Below are 18166 nucleotides of genomic sequence, written 5' to 3'. Positions count from 1 at the left end.
GAAAAATAAAGTCAGGATCAGAGGTGGGATTCAGCAGGTTCTGACCAGTTCTGGAGGACCGGTAGCAGAAATTTTGAGTAGTTCGGAGAACCAGTAAACACCACCTCTGACTGGCCCCGTCCCCGTCTATTCTCTGCCTCCCGAGTCCCCCAGCTGATCGGGAAGGAATGGGGATTTTGCAGCAACCTTCCCCTGGAGTGGGATGAGGGGATGGAGATTTTGCAGCAACCTTCCCCTGGCATGTCCACCAAACCACGCCCACAGAACCGCTAGTAAAAATTTTTTGAATCCCACCACTGGTCAGGATGTTTTGTTTTGTTTTTAATTTTAGCTTGAAAAAAGGTTAGTTGTCAAGGTCTTATTTTCATTATCAACATCGCCCAAAAAATCAGTGGAAAAGAAAAAAAAAAGTACCATTAAAACTCATTTTGTTGTTATCGGTTTATCCACAAGTGCTCCAGACAGTTTCTCCTTGGCAGGAGACTACGAGAGAGCAATTTCTGACATGTTTGGAGTTCTGTATATAAGGTAATGACCAAACTGTACTCAAACTGTAGTGGGTTAATATACTTTCTTTTCTAATTATTTTAAAAAATTGCTTGTTAATTGCTTTTTAGCTATTAGGAAACATTGGATCAACAGATTTTACAGTACTGGGTAAGTTTCTTTATCCAGTTTCCTTTTATCCTAAGTCAAAGAAGTTTTAAATACAAGTTTAAAGATTTAAATATATATGGAGGGAAACAGTAAAATGGTTATTTTAACTTTGATTTTGGAAAGTTACAAAAGGATTAAGGACCCAGATGGAGTTAAAATAATATTTTGGAATTAATTATAATACTCCTTTCCATGGGGAAATGCTTTTGTTTTGAATTCTGCTAAAAAGACACAAAACACGATAGGATGAGACTTTGAAGATTGGACATAAAGACAATCAGTTTACAATTAAAGGAGTTAAAGGGAAGTTAAATTTGACCCAGTAAGAATGGAGCAAGACATTTTAACATGTACATATTTTTAAACAATTGGCAGAAGTTAATATCAAGAGTGGCTGCGTCTAGAAGGCAGTTTAAAAGATGTTACAGAAGAGGAACAAATTTTACTGGACAAGACTGCCAGCCAGGTAAAGAGACAGGAACCACGTCTAGATGAACAAATTCTAACTTATTATAAGGCTACATTAACAGAATCTTGCAAGTCTGAAGGTACAAACTTCCTGCTGTTACTTTTAACTACTTAATCCGTGGGGAAGGGTCCCTCCTAAATCTCCTTCTTTGACTGTTAAGCCCCTGATGGGTCTTGCCTCTTTCCTAAGCAGGATTTCTTCCCACCATTCTCCAAGGTCAACCACACATTCCATTACAAAGACTTAAAAATTGCAGGCTACAAGAATGATATGGGAAAGGATGCTACACTGGACATAGCAATCAAATTGGTTTATGCCTTGGTAATTAATCATTATTCAATTAATAATTAAAAGGGATATACAGATAACTTTACTTTAAAAGAGTAACCTGGGAAACTTTCCTATTTGCAAAAGAGACTTTTTAAAACTTTGGGAACCTTTTGAGAAGGAGGAAAAAGCAATCAAGTTCTAGGACATTAGTTGAAGGGGATAAAGATTGTTAAATTAAAAGGAAAGAAAGTAAGAGTGATTTATTTGATTAAGATTTAAATAGTTATGTTATCTCTGGTAATTTTAATGAAGTTTTGCTGATCAAGGTTGAATGATGAGTGTTTAAGGATTTGTTTATAGATAAGAGGTAGGATATGGGAAGATATCATTTGTATTTTAAGAAAAGTTACTAAATTATTTATACTTATGGTGAAGGAGGAAATAATTTATATATTTCTTTTCCTTCTCTTTAGTGTATTATTTCTTTCTTTTTTCTATTTACTTTTTGGCACTTTTATTTTCATTCTTCTATTTTTTTAGTTTGTATTTGCTTTTATCTTTTATTTTTCTAATTTTAATGTTTAATAAAATTATTATAATAAAGGAACGTTCTCGCTTATGATATTTTGGAGGTACCTACTATTACTTTTTCAAAGCAGTTCTTGAAACCCACATGCTTCACCAAGGCTGCTTTACATGAATATATTTGTTCTTTCTCTCTCTCCTGTTCTTGTCATTGTGTGTTTTATATACTATAAACATTTTCGAGATACTCTTTCTTAGGAAACAGTATAGATCAATAATATAATATTTACCTTTCATTATCATATCCGATGTCTACATGTTTTCATTGCAAGCTCAATGCAATTAAAAACGGAAAAGGACAGAGAGATGATTTCTTCATCATTTCATCTTATAAAATATCCTAAGGTGCCTTTTGCAGCAAAAAAGGGGAAAGAATGAAAAAAAAAAAACCAATCACTTAATTAATTTGTGTCACCTTTAAGATTAATATTATTCTGCATAGACTTTCCTAAATCAATCATCAAATAAAGGGATGAATGGTGAGAGAATGTATTGCTATATATCACCTCACTTGTAGGTGAAAATAAAGAGATAATTTAATTAAGTCACCTCAGCATTGTGGCTCTGTGTGTGTGTTTCTGTGTGTTTCTGTGGGTGTATACATACATACATACATAATACATACATACATACATACATACATACATACATACCCGTGGTGGGTTCTGGCTGGTACCGCCCGGTTTGGCCCCTATCAGTAATAGCCGGGAGCAGCAGCAGGTACGGGGGCTCGTATGGCCCAGCCGCCTGCCCGCATTCCATACCTGATTATAACGTGACTGGCCAATTGCACGCACACACACAGCTTGCGGCACCTGTGCGACCTCCGCCGAGCATCTGGGTGTCGCAGGGACGGTGGCGTGTGCATATCATATGCGTGAGCAGCACACGTGCATGACTAGAACGACTGGCCCTGTGCTCAAGGGGGACCGGAACCCACCACTGATACATACATACATACATACATACATACATACATACATACATACATAATCACTAGAATTTTCATGTCAGATGCTGGACAGGTAGTCCTCAACTTACAACCATTCATTTAGTGACCATTCAAAGTTACAATGACACTGAAAAAAGGAACTTATGACTTGTCCTCACATTTACAACCGTTGCACCACCAACCCACCATCACATGATCAAAATTTGGACGCTTGGCAATTGGCACAAATATTGACAATGGTTGATCCATTCACGTGGCCACCATTTGTGATTTCCCAGCCAGCTTCTGGTAAAGTCAATGGGGGGAGCCAGATTTGTTTAATGACTGCATGATTCATTTAACAACTACAGAGATTTGCTTAACAGTTGTGGCAAAAATAAGTTGTAAAATCAGGTCTGACTCACTTAACTTGCTTGCTTAAGCAACGGAAATTCTGGGCCTACATCAAGCACCAGCTGCCTCTATTCCATATCTAGTAGTCTCCAAAACAACCTTTTATTGCCCACTTTTTCAAAACCACAACCGTGAGAATAGCCATGGTGATACAGTGGTTAGAGTGCAGCACTGCAGGCTAATTCTGCTGACTGCCAACAATTTGACAGTTTGATTCTCACCAGCTGAAGGTTGACTGAGCCTCCCGTCCTTGGTAAAACGAGGACTCAGATTGTTGGGAGCCATATGTTGACTCCATAAATTGCTTAGAGAGGGCCGTAAAGCACCGTGAAGTGATATATATAAGTCCACATGCTATTCCTACTAGGCAAATTTATTTTTTCCCCTACAGAGAGGTCTTTGCCCTATCAAGATTCAGTTTTTATTTATTTAGTCGTATCCCACTTTTAGTATTTTTACAAATAAGGTGATGAGTACATTCAACACACCTTCCTCTCCTGTTTCACCACAACAACCCTGTGAGGTGAGTCAGGGCTGAGAGAGAATGATTGGCACAAAGTCACACAATTGGCTTCCCTGGCTAAAGTGTGAGTAGAACTCATGGTTTCCCACTTTCTATATCAGGGTTCCAAATAGCACCCGAAGTAAAATAAGAATCCGAGGCAAAGGGTTCCTCAAAATTCCTATTTATTAAAAGAGCTGTGTTGGTACATCTGGGAAAATCCGAATCTGAAAGACTCCGGGTTTCCCCACCCAGTTAAAAGGTCAAGACCCTTCCCCCATCCCCCACAAGTCTATCACAATCCTTTAGTGTCATGAAGGAAGATTCCTCCCATCCACATCCATCCAGGTGCAGGGACAAAAGCGGCCTTGACTTTCGGAGAAAGAATGTTGTTATGGCTACACATCACCCAACTCTATATTACCCCCCCCCCCACCTTCCCATTCTCCCACAGTAGAAAGTGTGGCAGGCCTGAAATTCCAAAGGCAAAAGGCGGCTTCCAAGGCTGACATTCTAGCCTTTGGCTGCCACCTTAATGACTGACTACGGCATCCAGATATTGATTTAGAATCCATACATACAGTCTTTTCTGATAGAGATGTTTCAGTGAAAAGTCATAGTTAACATTTCAACAGCAAATTGGCAACACTCATCTGCAGAACTCCTGATGTCCACTTCCAATATTATAAAGATAATTAATAGCACTAAGGACAAAATAGTTCCCTACTACTACTGCCTGAGATCATCACTCACTGCAAATAGAAATAAGGCAAAATAACAGTTCATGACACTCCCAAGTTATATAAACAATATACAGTGGTATGCTGTGAAATCAGAAATGTCAAAGACCACCAAGAAATTAAACAGGTCAACAAAGTCAAAATTCCCTTCTTCTCTTGTAGGAGATCACCAAATAGAATGGATGATTTTGTCTCCAGACCAAAAGGAATCAGGTCTGAAAAAGGACTAAGATCCTTGTTCTCTTAATGTATGCAACTTAACAAGCATCATCTACTCAAGCACATTTTGCCCCAAAAATGTTATTGGCTGGTTGGCTTGTTCATTTGTTCATTTATCTATTATTTGTTATATTTATAAGGTTGACCAGTTCATAAATACTCTGGGTGGTATACAAATTAAGTCCAATACAAAAAGGTAAAGTAACAGAATTTGGAATTATGCTGCTCCAATTAGCACAAAGACAAGGGATTTTATTCTCAAGTGCCCTGAAAATCTGTTGCAGCAGATTTTTCAACTCTGAAACTTCTGGAACTCAGCAGTAATTATCAAGCACCCGATTCTGCTGGACAGTTTCTTGAGGTCAAGAGGAGGTCACTAAGGCATCCTTTTCTGAGTCCTTCACTGTTACACAGTGGACATAACTCTCTGCACCAAGACTTGTACAATCAACTTCAAAGTGAGTCTTTTACCATTTCTGCTCTTGCTATCTTTGGTGAGTTTCTTTGCCCAGAGCTCTTCTCTGCCCAGAGTAAATCAGGGCATAGGCTAACCTCCACAACACTAGAAGGGGCAGCCAGGATATCTGTGTGCATACTAATAGCTGCAGTATTGTGAACTTCGATTTTATTTCCATTGAATAAGAATAGTCATTTTTTGTCTCTAAGAAATGTATGTCAGAGTGGGCAGCAAACCAGACACTAGGCCCTTGTAGTATAAGCTTACTTACATAAACCTTTCCTTCCAATCTCTCCAATCAAAACATTAATGCTCACATTCACACTTGATATAACTAGGTAAAGCTATTTGGCTTAAGGGTCTGTACAAAGTACAATTTAGATGGGAACGAGGTGATTGGAGATCCTGCTCCTGCCTCCCCACTCACAAAAAATAGTTGACAATAGTTGGCTGCAATTTCGACACCACAGCAAGCTACACTGAAGACTTCTGAAGGTCTGCTTATAGTCTGCAGGCTAAAAATAATCTGTGTGTGTGTGTGTGTGTGTGTGTGTGTGTGTGTGAGAGAGAGAGAGAGAGAGAGAGAGAGTAAAAATGTTATCATGCTATGTTTCCCAGAGGCAATGGATTTTGAATTGATTTTGTAGAAGCACTTAATTGGAAGAGAAGTTCCATATCTAAAATGATTATTAATCAGAATTATATATTCTAATAATATGTATAATTATATTCTATTAATATAATATATAACAATTATAGAAATTATTTAAGGGATTAGTATCCCTCTTGTTGTAGCAAGTGGGTTCCTATTAGCTACACATCTCATTTGCCCCTTTGGGGATAGAAGCTGTAGTATCAGAGGAGGTTTCAGAAAAGTTTATTTCAGGCCAGAAACTCCACTGCTGCAGATCTCTGGTGCTGTCTTCAAAGACGTTTTATTAGACAGATTTTAAGAAGAAACATCTAGAAACAGGTTAAGAAACATTTGCCATGGATGAGTTGGAATTTAACTGTTCTGCTGTGAGAAAAACATTTACCAGTGTGTGATTTGAGAGCAATGGGATGTCATCATGGCCCATATTTTTCAGAAAAAAGACCGAAATTCCATATGAGGCTGATATTTATTTACAGGTTAGGCTGGAGTGATAGAAAGGACTCAAGCAGAAAAAAATTCATAAACACTAATATTTTTCCTTCCACTTTCATGTTTTAATAGCCTCTCCCTTCCAGAAAAATAACTAGTAACACCTTAGTTTTATTAAAATACATCATTTCTAGCAGAGGTAACATTCAGCAAACACATGGATTTAAATTTATTTGTGTGAAGAAATGTAGTCCAGTCATTATTAAAAACAATACATTCCTTAAGAATATTATGAAGATGAGATTGTTGGTAAATATAGACTGACAAAAAGGGAGGGAGAAATGAAAACAGCATTAAGAAAGGCATACCAAGCATAATTAACAAAATTAAAACAGATGCTTAGTTGTTATATGAAAAAAAGTTTCAGAAATAAGTAAATACATAAAACTGCCCAGGCATTAAATAGCCAGCCAGCTGAATTCGAGATAAAATTCTTTGCACTTCTGCTGGTTATTTGTCAGAAGTTTATAGAGAAAAAATATTCTAGACAACTACCTGAGAAATGAATAGAGTAAATCCCCCACACAAGGCAGATGTTTTGACAATAAGTTCACACAGGGATACAGACAGAATCAGAGAAGACTAGGAAGGAATCCGAGCCAAAGAAATGCTCCTAGGCGGGAAAAATAAATTCCCATTGACGCAGCCACAGGGAGTCAAATTAGGCAGCTCCCCGTTTTAAAAAAACCCTCAGGCAAAGGAGAATGATCAGCTCAGCCATAAAAAAAAACATTCAGAAGACCAAGGAACGTGATAAAGTGAGAAAATATCCTAGATGGGGAAGCAGAGCTCTGAGAAACTATATTCATGGGCTTCCCATTGCCTTTGAATCCCATTACATCATAGTTCCATCCTGACCTCATGGTGGACATGGTGGTGCATTATATCCAGTGACCTGCGGTGAGGTTTATGGCTGGTGAGGCACTGACACAGTGGAGGCTTTCAAATTTCTTTAGACTTGTGGACTTCATCTCCCAGAATTCCACAGCCAGGCATGCTCAGTTCCGATTTAAAGCGACAGCATTTGTTTTTCTCCTTTGCGAAAGAAGTTTCCTTCTTTCATTTTCTTTTTCTTCTCCCTTCCCCTCCTTCCTCCCTCTCTGCCTTCCTCCCTCCCCTCCCTCCCTCTCTCTCTCTCTCACACACACACGTTGAATTGGACTATCCCTCCTACCCCCTTCCCTCTCTCACTCACTCTCTCTCCAACAAACACACACACACACACACACACACAAGTTGGATTGGATATCTTTTCCAATGACTTGAAAGCAGCTCCTCTGCCATCCCCCCCCCCCAAATTCTCCTGCTGCCTTCCCCAAATACCTCCCCCATTGCAAATGCAGCTGTTGTCTGGGTAGGAAATGGCTGGAATGCAATAAAGCCCACCCACTCACTTCCTGCTGGCAGGCTGGGGTGAGAGGAGAGGCAGAGAAGCCGGAGGGGAGCCGATCCTAGCCTTCCAAAAGAAAGAGGCTGGGGGAAAGTGTGTGTGCTACAGCATGGCTCTTTGCCTGGATTCCTGCTTCCTCCTGTGCTCTCCTCAGTGTTTGCTTGTTCTCTCCCTCCTCAAGTGTAGTTTGATTGCAGGCGGAGCCACGTTGCCTTTTCAAACTTGTAATCAGTGAAGCTGGGCTAGATTTTTATATAGTTTTATCCAGCTGTGTGTGTGTGAGAGAGAGAAATGTATGGGGGCCTGGGGAGGAAGTCATTACACTTGGGGAGGGAGAGCACCAGTGAGGAGACCACAGGAGAAGGCAGGAAGCCAGGCAAAGAGCCATGCTGTAGCACACACACTTTCCCCTAGCCCCGGAAGGATCCACTATGTAAAAATCCAGGCTAGCATCACCGATTTCAGGTTTGAAAAGGCAACGTGGCTCTGCCTGCAATCAAACTACACTTGGGGAGGGAGAGCACAAGCGAGCCAGGGTCCTTCTCTCCAGCCTTTGCCCAAAGTCCCGCACAGCACCAGGAGGATGAAGTTTGAATTCCTCCCCCTCCCTCCGACCCACACATACTTTTTCCAGCTGCTTCAGAGAGGACTTAAACTCTGCTCTTGCCACGGGTTCTCTGAAGAAGCCCCGCCCAAACACGCACCCTCTGCTATGAGGCGTTTTATCATCGCTCAGCACAAGAAACACGTTTCACACACAGCGATCATAAAACTCCTAAAAGGTCAGACTAGGTGAGGCCCGCAGTTCTCCTGCCTCACAGTAGAGGGCGCTTTTTTAGAGGCTTTTTTAAGGAGTTAAGCAGAGTCGTCCACTCTGAGGCAGCAACTAGCTCAACTTTTTCCTTTTACATTTTTTCTTTTCATAGGGAGAGCGATGAGGCTCTGCCTCACTTGCCTCACCTGACTGCAGGTGACGGATCGTATCCAAAGAAATTCCCGACTGCTCCGTCCTACCAGATGTACATCTAATCTATGTGAGTCTCTTGTGCCTTTCTTTGCCTCCAGCACTGCCCATAAACCAATTTGTGTTTCAGTGAAATGTATGCAGTTCAAATACATCCCTGACATTGTACTAAGGGGAAGCAACCATCAGCAAAACAAATTCAGGATGGGATTGTTTTGGGGCAAACTGATATGGTAGAGACACTGTCTCATATCTTTGTCCTGGCTGACACCATCACTGATGAAATCAGGAAAATAGAGCACAAATGTGGCACCATGGTTACAAGGATAGAGAAAATTACTTAGGCCAACTACACGTTTTTAAAATAAGATTAAATAAAAGAAGAAGCAGGGGGGGGGAATGTATAAATCTCATGGCTGACATTATTATGGCTGCAGCATAAAGACATGCTATGGAGACCAGGCGTATCGAGAGGTATCAAGTTGGGCAAAGCCAAGATGCAAAATAAAAAAAGTTCTGAAAACTGCAGAAGGCGGAGGCCTTGCCAAGGTTTGACTCAACTGAAGCAGCTTCAGAAAAGCACCTGACGAGACCAACAAATATGGACAAAAATAGAGGGGGAGGGAGGGATGTGTTTAGTCCTATTTTTAATACAAATCAATTTAATTTGAACCTCCTGTTTCCACCAGGGCAATAGTGTGTGTGTGTGTGTGTGTGTGTGTGTGTGTGTGTGTGTGTGTGTGTGTGTGTGTGTGTAAAAATAATGGATTCAGAGAAAAGTTCATAAAAATGCTGCCATCATAAAAAAGGCGCATAGCACAGCACACACTTTATCTATTTTTCCGTAGTTCCTGCATTCACTGAATGGAGAAATGTATACAGTAATGGAGAAATGCCTTTAGGATCAGATAACAATCTCTCCATATGCTTATCTTGTGAATAAGCACAACTATGGCAAGAGGATTTTGAAAAATATAAATAAGCTGAAACAGATACCGTAGATAAACTAACCACAGTAAAAGTATCCGTCTATTTTTATTTACTCTGATATGCTAGCCGTCTGGAAGGAAATGTGGTGCTAGTTAACGTAGAAATCTATGTTACATATATTCATCTCAATAGCACTTGGCATCTGAAATTTACAGGATAGGTTTCCTGCCAAACTGCATAACATCCACTATATAGCAATTTGAGATTACCTAAATAATCCAATTTGTAGAAAAGTGGCTAAGGTTGAACAGCATAAATCCTAAATTTGCCTCAAGAACGGAGTGTCACTAGGAGAGGAATCTATTCATTTCTTTGTAAAGGTGAAACAGCGCAGATAAGAACGGCAGGAGGGGTGTGAAACCTTGGTTAAGGACTATAACTAACAACTCAACGCCTCAGGCTGGTCCATATCTGGAGAAATATATCCTGAGGTAACAAGGTGTCCACAAAGGAGTTGTTTTGTCAGGTCTCTACCTCCTTGCCCTCTGCTTCATGCATTTCTGTTTGGACATAACCAAGTGGTAATTTTGACTTTTTAGTATTTCTACCCGGAAGCAAAGATCTTGTCAGGAGGTGTCTTCTATCTTGCTGACGAGCTTTTCACAAGAAGGCCTGTCAACCCATCTCCAACTGCTTTGTGTCAACCCTCAGGGCTCTGTTTACATGGAAAGTGAATTAAAAATTGTGGTTTGTTTTCTCATGATCCTGAAATGTAGGAATCTTGTTCAAATGCACACATGTGCCTTAAAATTAACAATAAGAATATTTCAGTTCATAACAGCTAATGTGTACCATCTATACTAATATTTCACGAAATGCTTTATTTCTCCGATGGCATTTCTCAAGGGCCCTTTAGGAGGCCAAAATTCAAAGTTCTTGTTGAAAAGTCTATTCACACATGTCCTACAATACGGTTTAAGCTTCTCTGTAGCTTTTAACAATTTGTCATCTAGTTACCATTAATGGGAGAAGAGGAAAGCTGCCGAGAGTGTCCCACATACAACCACAAGGAGAGAATAAATTAGCATAGGAAGAAACTAACAACTTTTCACCTCATCGTTATAAATGGTTACATATATTCGTGCAAAATTTTAATTACTATACAATATACAACTATTATACAAGCACACAATTGCAATGTAACCAGAAACAATTTGAAACTATTATGTCTAAAAATGCAACTAGGACTGTTTTATATTTTATCACAGTTCTTCAAAAAGTGAAGAATGCAACAAACAACTTAAAAACCCATGAAACAGAAGACTCCTTCTGCTCCTTATAGCAACTGTGCAAAACTTTTTCTGGGGCAAAAACCACACTTAGTTATGTAGGCAGATTATACATACACACACATACACACACAAACATGTTTATAATGAGATAAAATACAAATAAAGATGAAAGTCAAGAAAAATGAAGAGAAAAGGGAAAGGTGCAAAAGATAAGGAGAAAGAAAAAAAAAGATACTGACTTTTTTCAGTGCAGTAGAGTATAAGAAAACTTACAACCTCAACCTTTTCCTTTACATTTTTAATGATTTCAGATTTCACTCTTATTACAACAAAGTCAATCCAGTCATAAAAAAAAATATATATTTTTAAGTTTCCTTTTTTCCCCCGTTTTGAGCACAAAATCCAGAAGCAGTTTCCAAGTGGAAACAGAAGAAGATAAATTCTTCTTTTTTAATTAAGACAGCCAATTTTGTCATCACCACCAACTCAATCAGCTTTACTATACGTTCTTCATTTGTGGGAATCGATCTGTCTTTCCATCTCTGTGCATACAAAATTCTCACTGCAGTCAATCTATATAATAACAAAGGTCAAAACTTTCTTCCAAGCACCTGGTCCATCAGACCTGGAAAGTCAGCCATGTGGAAGCATTAGCTCCCGGTATAGAAGCTGGTTGAAAAATATGTTACCATGAGTTGTACTGCCTTGATTGCTGAACCTTGGTCCACCAGAAACAATCGTCCAGAAAATTAATATAATACATACTGTGTTTGGCTATCTATAATGTCTTTTATTCTATTATTATGGGTTCGAGTTAAAGTAAAAAAAAAAAAGATACTAGGTGCATTTCAAAAACTGAAACTCTTTCCTCAGAAGAGACACAATAATTTTATGACACTGTCAGTAGCTTTATTTTAATATCCCCTTTTCCCCCGAGTGCACCTCTGAAATTTGTACATTAACAATTCTTTTACAATCTAAAGGCTAGATATCTAGCAATGCAAAGCTAAAAGGAAGGTTTTACCTGGGCGATTCTTTCCAAAGGCCAGAAGAAATCATAGGAGCTAATGAAGCCTTCAAGTAATAATTGGAAAACATTTGCTTTGAATTAGACATCCCTCTAAGTACATAAAGTGCCAAATCATTAGCATCCACTATGAAATAAAGTTTGGAGTTTATTAACTACAGAGCAAAAGTGACTTTTATGTTTGTTTTTTTGTTCTGGATGGTGATTCTTCAGCACCGAAAGTTGGTTTTCAAACCTACAGCCTACTAAGTTTAATAGAATGAAACCAAATTATATTGAAAAGGTCATCATTAGAGTTTTAAAATCATATTAATAGGAACACTAAAAAATAATTGAATTGCCTTCTATTAAATCATATCCTTGGTTAAAATTATCCATTGTTGACTACGCTGGCTGGTGGCAAATCTTCAGGGTCCCAGGCAAAATTTTATTTTGTCTTTGCAAACCTAATCATGTGAAGAATCGAAGCTATCACAGCTTCAGTATGTGAATGTTTTCTCTAGCACTCTGGGAAGCCATAAAGCCAGGCATAAAATATATAAGGCATTTCCTCTCTCAAATTCACTTTCTTTTTTTTAAAACTTGCTTTTTTCCTTCCAGCCTTAATTTTGTTCCATCCCACTTTCACATCAATTTGCATTGGGAAAGAGGGAAGTTAGCACAAAAAGTTTTTTACCTTTTGCATATTTTTTTCTGATATATATTTTATCTATGTTCTTTTTCCCAAGATACGCACCAGGCACCAATACTGTTTTCTGAGTTGTGAAAGAAAAGTCCAGCACTTCTGTATGTACGTGTGCATGAATTGCAATTTTGATAAGTCTGCATTAAAATGTAAATGTGATGACTTTCTCTCTCTTCTAATGCCTTTAAAATACCTAAGAGATTAGGAATATCAGATTAGCACTGTGTGTCATATTCATTATGCAGCCATAAAGAAATCTGGGAAACCAGGTTCTGTGTCATGGAATTGGCTTTTGAAAAGAAAGCCAAATATCCACACTTACAAAATAGGTAGACGCAGAATAAGATAAATTTGATATTCATATTTAAACTAAATTAAAGCTAAATATAGATATCATATAATCCCACCAGGCATCCATTTTTGCATTTGGGAGGGGGAAAAATTTCCTCCCAAATTCCCAAATCTCCCCCCCCCCAAACACTCAATATGGTTAATTTTTAAAAACACCCAGCACCATTTTTAAGCATGAAATTCAACCCTGAATCTCATCCTGGCATCTTTTTTTGTGTTCAGGTTGGGGGGAAAAAAATTCCACTGGGCAACCTAACCAGCACCATTTTTAAGCATGGAATTCCACCCCGAATCTCAGTCTGGCATCAGTTTTTCCATTCAAGTTGAAAAAAAAATTGACATCCAGGCTTCCCTTGTCACTGACCCCGATTAGGAATTTTTTTCAAGCACCTCATATGGTCTATTTTGGAAAACAGCAACCAGTACCAATTCAAAGCATTAAATTCCACCATTAAACTCATCCCAGCTTATTTATGTTCAGGTTTTTTAAAAAAAAAATGGCCCCCAGGCCTCCCTCATCATTGATCCTGGCATCAGGAATTTCTTCCCAGGATACCCAACATGGTTGATTTTTAAAAATAGAAATCAGCACTATTTTTAAGTATGAAATTCCACCCCAAATCTCATCCAGAAGTTAAATTTAGTTAAATTTAGAGTATTATGTATAAAATGGAGTGATAATAGTTATAGTCAAATAAATGTGTAACAATGATAATGCATATATATATATACACCAGATTGATAATATGAAATTTTATACAAATTGTAACTGAGGACTATGGAGAGGATGTTTAAAAGCCTTGTTATTAAATATAAATATTTTTATATAGAATATTATATAAAGATATAATATTATTGAATGATTTTAGGAGGATATAATGAAATGCCATAATATAGATTTATTTTAAATTTAGAATATTTTGTATAAAAGGATGTAATAACAGTTACACACACACACACACACACACACACACACAAACAAACACACAATATATTGGATTGATGATATGAGAATTTGTGTAAATTGCAAGCGGGGACTATTGTGAGGAACCATAAAGCTTTGTAACCAATAGGCATACTGTATGTAACTGGAGGATGATTTTTATGTATTTTATATATCTATGTCTGTTTGTTTTATGCTTGTTTTAAAATGTTTTTTTTTAAAAAATGAATATCAAAATAAATCTCCCTCCCTGGACATACGGTTGATTTCTAAAACAGCAATCAGCACCATTTTAAAGCTTGAAATTCCACCCCAAATCTCGTCCAGGTATCCGTTTTTGCATTTGGATCATTAGAAAGTTGGCCTTCCAACCCCTCATGGCCCTGACTTCAGGAACTTTCTTCCCTGGACACCTGATACAGGTATTTTTAAAAAGAGCAAACAGCAGCATTTTTAAGCACAACGTTCTACCCCCGAATCTCCTCCAGGCATCTATTTATGCACTCAGGATACAAAACGGCCTCCCAGCCCATTGCATCTCTGATGCCATCATAAGGAATTTTCTTCCCAGGCACCTGCTATGGTTGATTTCTAAAACAGCAATCAACATAGTTCTTAAGCATGGAATTCCACCCCAAATCTCATACTGTTGACCTTCGTTGTGTTTGGGATGAGGGAAAAAAAGGCCTTCTAGCCCCTCACACCCTTGATTCCATCATCGGGAATTTTCTTCCCCAGGCGTGGGATATTGGTAATTTTTTTTTAAATGGCCACGAGGACCATTTCTAATCTCTCCCCAGTGTCCATTTTTGTGTTTGGGATCAAAAGAAATTTGGCCCATCTCATCCTTGACCCCGGCATCAGGAATTTCCTTCCCCTGGCACTGCACAGGGTTGAATTTTAAAAACAGCAACCTTTGGCACTAGCCTGCGTGATCAATTGTGATGTTTTGTATAGTTGTCTTGGTTGTTCAGAAATCACTTGCTATACAGTATTAGGCTAAACCAGCAGACATTTCAGTAGAGAAAGGATGGGGAGGAGTTCCTTTTTATTGGGATTTTCTTTTTTGGGGGAGATCATCCTTGGGGAGGAAAATCATTTATTCTGGGGGGAGGTATTCCCTTTAATCAATCTATCTATCTATCTATCTATCTATCTATCTATCTATCTATCTATCTATCTATCTATCTAGCTATCTAGCTATCTAGCTATCTAGCTATCGATCTAGCTATCCATCCATCCTCCTATCCATCCTTCCATCTATCCATCTCTTCAAGGGATTAAAATATATTTTTGTATATTTTCCTTTAAAAAAGCACATACAGTTGACTAATTTTTTTAGAAGAGTTAGATTATTAATGAACGTATAAGTCAGATTATTAACCTTTGGTTTAAGTTCCAAGAACATAGTTTATTATTGCTATTATTGCTTTAAAATAAAATTCTTAACATTAAGCCATACTAGCATTCAAGATACATAATCTTGATTATGATTCATAATCATATTTCTCAGTTTTAAAAGCTGCAGCGATTAGAGAACAGGCTGAAATCCTCTTCTGCTTTTCCAACTTCATTGGTTTCATCCAAGGAGACGAAGAATAAAACTGATGACAATAAAAGGAATTTTTGTGGTTTATTTAGCCAATTTGAAAAATCATAAATTTAATCAGAGAATTCACACAACATGAATTCTGGGGTGCACCATGCATTGTTCAGCTATTCTGTAATTCAGTTATTATCAAATTTTAGCATTAGAAAGAAGCACTATTTTTTTATATACTCTTTATGCACAACATCATTAATGCCACACAATGGCCCCTGTGAATCAAAAGCAGGCATTAGAAAACGAATTCATCCATAGTTATATATTATCTAAAGCTGCCTTTGAGTCCCAGGTGTCATTGATACAGCTTTAACGGTTTTGTGCATAAAGACTGCATAAAAATATAGTGCATCCCTCTAATGCTAATGCTTTGACAATAGCTTGGATTCAATTAGTCGGGCATATTGTGTAAAGACTTGGCTTTCTAGCGAAGGCAGTAATGCTGGAAAAGATAGAAGAGAAATAGAGGATGGTGGCAGCAAGGTGGATAAACTCACTTACGTTGGCAATGAGTACAAGACTTGGAGATATGAAATACCAGGTCAGGGATAGATTGTCATGCAGAAAATTTATCTGTTTGGTCTTAAGAGCTGAAAACAACTTGATGGCACATAATCAACCTCATTCAATAAATTTGGATTAAAATATTGAGATTTGCTTCCAGAATGATTTACCTGGGACACATTAATGTCTGAATCAAAATGTTTTTCAAGGGAAGCACTAATTCCATACATGGAAAATGTCTTTGTTTCAAAGACATGGAACCTTTGAGTCAACTCTTTCAGATGTTTATTTAAACACTCGACCAAAGTTCCTGGCAGTTTAAACTGCTTCATGAGCCAAAAGGACAATCCACTATAGACTATGCCATTAAATAACGGCATGGGAATTCCTAAAAGTGCTTTTTTTCAAGAGGCAACTGGACTTTCTGGGTTTTCTTTGAACATGTTTTGCTTCTCCTCCACGAAGCTTCTTCAGCTCTGATTGGATAGGGAGGGAATGGAAGGATTTATATTCCTTGCAACAGCTGATCATTTGCATTCTTTTCGCTAATTGTTAAGGCCACCTGAAGGTTTATTTGTGCAATCGGGCTCATCTGAGTGGTGTAAATGGCTCCGGAACCTTCTTGAAACTGTTGAAAGGACTCCTGTGTTGTAGACTGGAGATAGATGATGTCATGTCCTCCCGCCTCTGTTGAGAAAGGGCTGTTCAATTTTAACACAGATGGTCTCTTTGACCCCCTTTCAAACCAGCAGCCCTCTCTGTCCAAAATATGGACTTTGCTGTCTTCAAAAGAGTGGGCTTTGTCTTTGAAATGCAGATGGGCTGCTGAATCTAGTCCTGATGGGTTGGTTCTCCTATGTCGTGCCATGCATTTATGAAGCAGTTATTTGTTTCCCCAATGTACAGACCTGCACATGACTCACTTCATTGCACTATATGCATTATGTTGCTCAGTTTGTGCCTGGGTGTTTTATCTCTGGAGTGGACAAGATTATGCCGTAGTGTGTTCTTGAGTTTGAAATGTGCACCTATGTTGCCTTGAAGATTCTCCTGACCTTTCCCGATATTCATATATTGGACGAGAAGCGAAATGTCTTCAATGAAAAACCAGATAGCCTCGCTGCCTTTCGGGGCAACCATAACCCATGTGGCTGAGAATCTCCACAGAAAAAGGGTGAGGGCATTCCAGGGCCTTCTTCTCTCTATGGTCTCTCTCCAATATCCCATAACGTCACTGAACTTTTGGAAGACTAGAATAACCAAACCAATGATCAACTCTGTATGCACTGGAAGAGATGTTGAGGACAGTTTTTGCAGCCTTTCGCTTCAGGAAAGGCAAGGTAATTTCTTATTGGTCGAAACAACCCAGCCTTCTCCCCGCTCCTGGGTTTTGTATCGTTTTTCAACTGAAAGTGTCATTGTACCCTCCTACTATTGCCTTCCCTTACAATCCATTCTCTACATGTTACTCTACAGGTAAACAGGTGTTTAAACTTTTTTCTCCTATCTGTGGGAGAAATTGTGCAAACTACAGAAAAACTAGACTGGAGTACAAGGCTAGTTGCAATTTGTATGTGTGTGAGTGTGTATGTGTGTGTGTGTGTGTGTATCCTTTTATTGGCCACCTGAATGAAGCTCTAGCTGGCAACACTGTGAGGTTGTTGCGTGTGATAAGCAAGAGAAGGCTAGTTATTGTGTGGAAGGGCCCTTAAACTATGCCTATACACTACATAAAGTTTCCTTGCTCTTGTAGAAACCAGCCTCACATGACGAAATTAGCCACATTTTTAGCAAAGTACAATTAAAGTTGATCAATGTCTCCATGTCTGATAGAAGTACACAAGTCAAGGTAAAAACATTGTAACACAATCACACATATTATTCGTCGCCCCCTTGTAAAGACCATCGCCTGAAAGCACATAAGGAAATTTAAATAGAAGGCCGAATTGCATTATGCCACTTCCACATGTTAGTGTATATACGGAGGAAAATATTTAAACACTTGTGACCCTGGTCTTCAACGTTTAGGAGCAGAGGGTAAATTTGACAGTGGGGGGAAATAAGAGACTTACCACACAGGACAGATTCT

The 18166-nt window shown here is 38.5% G+C and overlaps 1 long non-coding RNA gene across 4 annotated transcripts; it reads left to right on the top strand.

Moving 5' to 3' along the window:
- The first annotated feature begins 256 nt into the window (after positions 1–256).
- On the top strand, positions 257–13710 carry LOC116511991. Of its 4 annotated transcripts, XR_004255808.1 has the most exons (4): positions 257–657; positions 1033–1447; positions 8705–8812; positions 12720–13710. It is a non-coding gene; the product is annotated as an uncharacterized LOC116511991 (long non-coding RNA). The 4 variants fall into 4 exon arrangements; XR_004255806.1 differs by having other exon boundaries at positions 257–1123; XR_004255805.1 differs by having other exon boundaries at positions 257–1447.
- The last annotated feature ends 4456 nt before the right edge of the window (positions 13711–18166 follow it).

Source organism: Thamnophis elegans, chromosome 8 (assembly GCF_009769535.1).
Source record: "Thamnophis elegans isolate rThaEle1 chromosome 8, rThaEle1.pri, whole genome shotgun sequence".
Classification (NCBI taxonomy): Eukaryota; Metazoa; Chordata; class Lepidosauria; order Squamata; family Colubridae; genus Thamnophis; species Thamnophis elegans.
The sequence above is the reverse complement of the archived record's forward strand: the minus strand, read 5'-3'. Positions and strand labels throughout refer to the sequence as shown.